Source organism: Galeopterus variegatus, unplaced genomic scaffold, assembly GCF_000696425.1.
Source record: "Galeopterus variegatus unplaced genomic scaffold, G_variegatus-3.0.2 Scaffold4068, whole genome shotgun sequence".
Classification (NCBI taxonomy): Eukaryota; Metazoa; Chordata; class Mammalia; order Dermoptera; family Cynocephalidae; genus Galeopterus; species Galeopterus variegatus.
In genome coordinates this window covers 191641-197579 of record NW_007730179.1, presented here as the reverse complement: position 1 = coordinate 197579, position 5939 = coordinate 191641, and positions in this window count along the sequence as shown.

Below are 5939 nucleotides of genomic sequence, written 5' to 3'. Positions count from 1 at the left end.
TCTTTTTTTTAAAAAAAAAAAAAAAGAAAGAAAACCAACAGCTGAGGGGTGGCCCGTGGCTCACTCGGGAGAGTGCGGTGCTGACAACACCAAGTCAAGGGTTAAGACCCCCTTCCCGGTCTTTTTTTTAAAAAAAAAAAAAAAGAAAGAAAACCAACAGCTGAGGGGTGGCCCGTGGCTCACTCGGGAGAGTGCGGTGCTGACAACACCAAGTCAAGGGTTAAGATCCCCTTACCGGTCATCTTTTTAAAAAAAAAAAAAAAAGAAAGAAAACCAACAGCTTAAAAGTCAAATGTTGGTGGGGCCGGCCCTTGGCTCATGCGGGAGAGTGTGGTGCTGATAACACCAAGGCCACGGGTTCGGATCCCATATAGGGATGACCGGTTGGCTCATTGGATGAGCGTGGTGCTGACAACACCACGTCAAGGGTTAAGATCCCCTTACCGGTCATCTTTTAAGAAAACAAAAACAAAAACAAAAAAACCCCACAAATGTTGGTGGAATAGGAAGTCAGCTTCTATTTAGGAATACTGGTGCCCTGAGGAGAGATGTCAGGTTAATCCATCTCTGAGGTAAACCTGAAGGACAATGTCCAGACTAAAGCCATTTCAAAGACTCAGGTTTACTGAGGGTTTTTTTTTTTTTTTTTAAATATGACCAGTAAGGGGCCGGCCTGTGGCTCACTCGGGAGAGTGCGGTGCTGATAACACCAAGGCCCCGGGTTCGGATCCCATATAGGGATGGCCGGTTCGCTCACTGGCTGAGCGTGGTGCTGACAACACCAAGTCAAGGGTTAAGATCCCCTTACTGGTCATATTTATCTTTTTTTTTTTTTTTTTAAAGATGTCAGCACCACGCTCACCCAGTGAGCGAACCGGCCATCCCTATATGGGATCCGAACCCGGGGCCTTGGTGTTATCAGCACCACACTCTCCCGAGTGAGCCACGGGCCGGCCCCTTACTGAGGGGTTTTTAAAAAGAGGGTTGAGGGAATGGAGTGTGGGAAGTCAAAAGCAGGAGGGAGGGGGACGTGTATGGGGCCAGATGCACGTTCTTGTCAAGGCTCTGTCTGGCTTCTGTGCTCATCCTTGATCTTATCTTAGGGTCCTGCAGGATTTTTATTTGCTTTGGGGTGGAATCGGCATAGCTTTATTGATGTTTTCCTTGGTTTCTCAGGGTCTGGATAGTATGTGTCTTGGGGCAAGTTTGCAGCTCCAGGCTCACTGGAAAACAACTTTACATTCATATAAATAAAGTAATCTTGCCCCTTAACCAAAGTTCAGAATATCAAATAACCATGGGAAAAGAGGGAATTCAGAGAAATGCATGCTGAGAAAAAAAAAAAAAACCTATGTCCTTTTTTTCTTTTTTCTAAAGCCCAGGCGGTTTTAGGTCCCAACATGGCTACAGTCCTGCTCGCTCCAACAATTTGGCCACATAATCTCATTAGATGCTCTGGTTTCTCTTCAGATCATATACATCTTTTGCCTTTCCCATAACTTCATTAGAGGGCTATGTGGTGTCATTGTGGGCACCTTTACTATTGCTGAGCAGGTGTTATATATTTGTTTGTTTGGTTTTTTGCAGCTGGCTGGTATGGGGACCTAACCCTTGACCTTGGTGTTATAACCCCATACGCTAACCAACTGAGCTAACTGGCCAGCCTGCTATATGTCTCCAACTAATAGAGGAAGGGAGATATATGCTTGTCACCTGCCTCAGTCCTCACACTGTACTCACCACCAGTCCTGTCACCTCCTCTGTCTTAGGTTGGGTTCCCTAGAAATAGGGCTGAGGCAGGGATTTGAGTACATGTGTTTATCCAGGGGATGCTCGGATGTGGTCTTGGGTAAGATCTAGGCTCACCCTAACTCACAAGGGCTCTGTGCCACAGGGTCGCCCTGCCTTGAGGTGAGGGGCTGGGCCTTTTGTTGCTCACATCATGAGTGGTGGTGACATAGGGTCTAACCTACTGGCTGAGGAGGCTCAAGGCAGCGGAGGCAGTTCTCCAGAGAAGGGGGCAGTCAAAATTCACAGGATCCTGCCCAGATAAAGCAGATTTGTTTGGGTTACCAAGAGTATGCACTACGGCCTCCAAAACAGACCGAAATCCAATTACTTTCCTCCAGCCCTAGTCCCACCACCTGATCCAAGCCATCTTCTCTCACCTTGAAGACTCAAAAGCCTTCTCATTGCCGCCCACATAGCCATGCCGGTGGTCTGCATCTCATTCAGTCTTTACACAATACAGTTGTCAAAGTGGTCCTCAAACATCAGTCTTGTTGAGTCATTCCCACACTTAGAACCCTTAAGTGCCTGAGCCCTGCAATGGGAATAAAATTTAAAGTGCTTGACAGACTTACAGAATTTGGCTGTTATTTATCTTGAGCCATCTGTCCCCTTGCTCACTGTGTTCTAGCCACACTGGCCTTCTCTGTTTCTAGAAGGCACAGATCTCTCCTGCCTCACAGCTCCTGCGCATTCTGTTTTTCTGCCTGGTGTGTTCTTCCCCTCACTTTCTGCCTGATTCGTGTTTATCCTTTCAGGTCTTAAATTTTACTTTCTCCAGGATCTCTGGATCACTTTGCTTAATCTGTCAGACATCGTTTCAAAATGTCACTTTCTCGGACGGGCCCGTAGCTCACTTGGGAGAGCGTTGTGCTGATAACACCAAGTCAAGGGTTAAGAACACCTTACCGGTCCTTTTTTTTTAAAAAAAGCCACTTTCTCGGCTACAACAGATCCCACTGTGCTTATATGCTTATACCACTCTGCTTTTTACTTTCATAGCATTTATCATTTTATATTTGTATTGATGTGACTCATAGTCTCTTGCTTTCTTGACTGCAAGCTATAAGAGATCAGGAACCATGTCTGTTCTGTTCACTGCTGTGTCAAGCACCAGGCACTAGTCAACACTCAATAAACACTAGGTGAATGAAGAAATGAACCAGCCACTCTGCAAGTCACAAGATGAGCCAGATGCAATCTCTAGGCCTCCAGCCCTGGAGGAGCTTATAGTACTGTAAGTGAGACGTAGTCACAAACCCACAAGACATGTTCTATACAGGTGGCATGCATAGAATACCGTGTTGCAGAAAGCAAGAAAGATTTCACAGAAGCGGGTAGCAATGCTAGATGACAAAGCATAGACAGTCCAGTCTGAGAGATGAAGGGATGTGAGAGTGGGAGGTTAAGGTAGCTAGCGAGGTGTGGTGTTAGGCAGGATCCAGAAGGCCCTGGGATGCTACATCGAGGAGTTGGGACTCCATGATTTGATTGATCTCCACTTCCCAAGGCATGCTCACACAGAAGCACTGGTCTCACAAGGTTTGGCTTGTTTGTCCTTTTAATAAACACTTATTGAGCATTTTCTAAGTTAAAATATGCTGTCAAGTATTTTGTGTGTGTGCTCTCTCATCTAATCCACATTATCATCTCCGTTTCACAGATGAGCAAATAGGCTTTGAGGTAGGAGATAGCTTGTTTGTGGTCAGATAGCTGATGTTCTGATTCGACAGCTAAAAACAGCAATTCCTTGAATATTCCAAGTTAAAATGCCAATATAATTCAGAAAAGGCTTAAGTGTCTTCAAAGGCATTTTTTCAGATTTCGACCTTCCAACTTCAACAAAAGGTTTTGACTCATTAGCAGATTATTGAGTGAATTTAGAACCAGCATACAAAATAATAATAAAAGGAGGACTGGCCAGTTAGTTCAGCTGGTTAGTGTGGGGCTGGTAACATCAAGGTCCAGGGTTCCATCCATGTACTGGCCAGCTGCAGAACAAACAAACAAACAAACAAATATGTGAATAGACAAAACTGGAGGGCATCGCTACCTCCATAAAACTTTTGTTTCAGCTATCTCTACACTTAACCCTTCTAGGAAGGTGGCCCGCTGTAGGATGGCACACCAGGTTTCTAGAGGCTGAAGAAAGCCGACCTTTCCTTGGCTCACTGGACAGTTTATCGTCCTTTTTTTCTCTTAATGGGATCATTTCGTTTTTTTTTTTTTTTTTTTTTTTTTAAAAGATGACCGGTAAGGGGATCTTAACCCTTGACTTGGTGTTGTCAGCACCACGCTCACCCAGTGAGCCAACCGGCCATCCCTATATGGGATCCGAACCCGGGGCCTTGGTGTTATCAGCACCGCACTCTCCCGAGTGAGCCACGGGCCGGCCCCATAATGGGATCATTTCAATTGCTCTTGATTACAGATACTGCTCTTTGGTTTTGTTTTTTTGTTTTTGGTGTCTGGGATTGAAACCTGGACCTTGGTGTGTTATCAGCAGTATGCTGACTGGCCAGCCAAGGATACTGTTTTTTTTTTTTTTTTTTTTGAATTCTACCAAATTTTTATTTATTTATTTAATATTTTATTTATTGAATCAAAATTGATTATACATATTTTGGGGGTTCAACATTGAGATATGTTGATCAAATCAATATTACTAGCATACATATTGTTACGAATCATAATTATTCTTTATGCCCCTTGTCCAATCTCTCCCCATCCCCCTCTCCCTTCCCCCTCCCCCCTCTAATTACCCTAGATTTCTTCTCTCCTTCTGAAAGAATAAGGGTTACTCTGTTTGTTTGTTGACTAGATGATCTGTCCAATGCTGAGAGGTGTGATCAGGTCCCCCAATATTATCATAGAGCAGATGCTTCTTCTGTCACTCGAAATGGGCTTTGTGAAGAGAGACATCCTCTTTTCTTTCTCTCTGCTGGTGACTCTCCTTGTGTCAATAAACTCCAGTGGTTGGAGGACCATCTGCGTGGTGGTTGTAGTGTCTAGCTGCTTTCACAGCAGCCATGGTTATTGTGGTGGCTGTGGTGGGCCACCCACATGGAGGTGATGTTTTTGGCATGCTCCTTAGTACTGACGGTGCGCCTGGTTATAGGGTGTGTCTGGTACCTGGCTCCATACCTCCAGTCCCTGGGCAGGCCATGAGGCGCTGCTGCGCGGTGTGCCTACTTGTGGGAAGGGGGTTTGGTCCCCTTCTACATGCCTCCAGTCCCCGGGCAGGCCCCAAGGCACTGGCATGGTGAAGGACACTGCTTTTTAAAGTTAGATGTTTCTTTTTCCCAAACTTGCCACATGTATAAGCTTTAGATAAATTGAGATCACACAAAATTATAATATCTATTTATTTATTTATTTATTATTATTATTTTTTAAAGATGACCGGTAAGGGGATCTTAACCCTTGACTTGGTGTTGTCAGCACCACGCTCAGCCAGTGAGCGAACCAGCCATCCCTATATGGTATCCGAACCTGTGGCCTTGGTGTTATCAGCACCGCACTCTCCCGAGTGAGCCACGGACCGGCCCTGCTACAATAACTTTTAATGGTTGCAGAGTGTTTCGTTATAAGGATGACCAATAATTTAACCAGTTCCCTGGAATGCATTTCCAGGTTTTCCCTATTACATGTTGTTATAAATATTGTGAGGAAGACCCCTATCATTAATTTTTGCAAATATCCATCATTTACTTACGCTAAATTGTTGAAAGTGGAATTTCTAGGTCAGAGGGGATATAATGCATGGTTCTTGATACATATTGTTAAACTGCTTTCCTGAGAGGTTGTATCAATTTGCCTCCCCTCAACTGTGTATATGTATTTTTTAATCTATTAGGCTTTTTTTGGTAACATATCTAGCTCCCTGTATTTCTTTTGAGGCCTGAGGAAGGTGGGCAAGGAAAGTTGGGAGGAACTAAACTTTAAATTCTTACCACAAAGTTAAAAAACAAACAAAAAAATAAATTCTTACATATGCCAGGAGCTCTTCTAATCACTCTGTAGGATTTACTTAATTCTCTCTACATTTTTTAAATCTTTTAAAATTTTCTTCTTTTTTGTATATATATATATATTTCTCTGTACAATTTTTAATGTCAATACTGTTTTTTTTTTTCCTTTTTTTTTTTTTT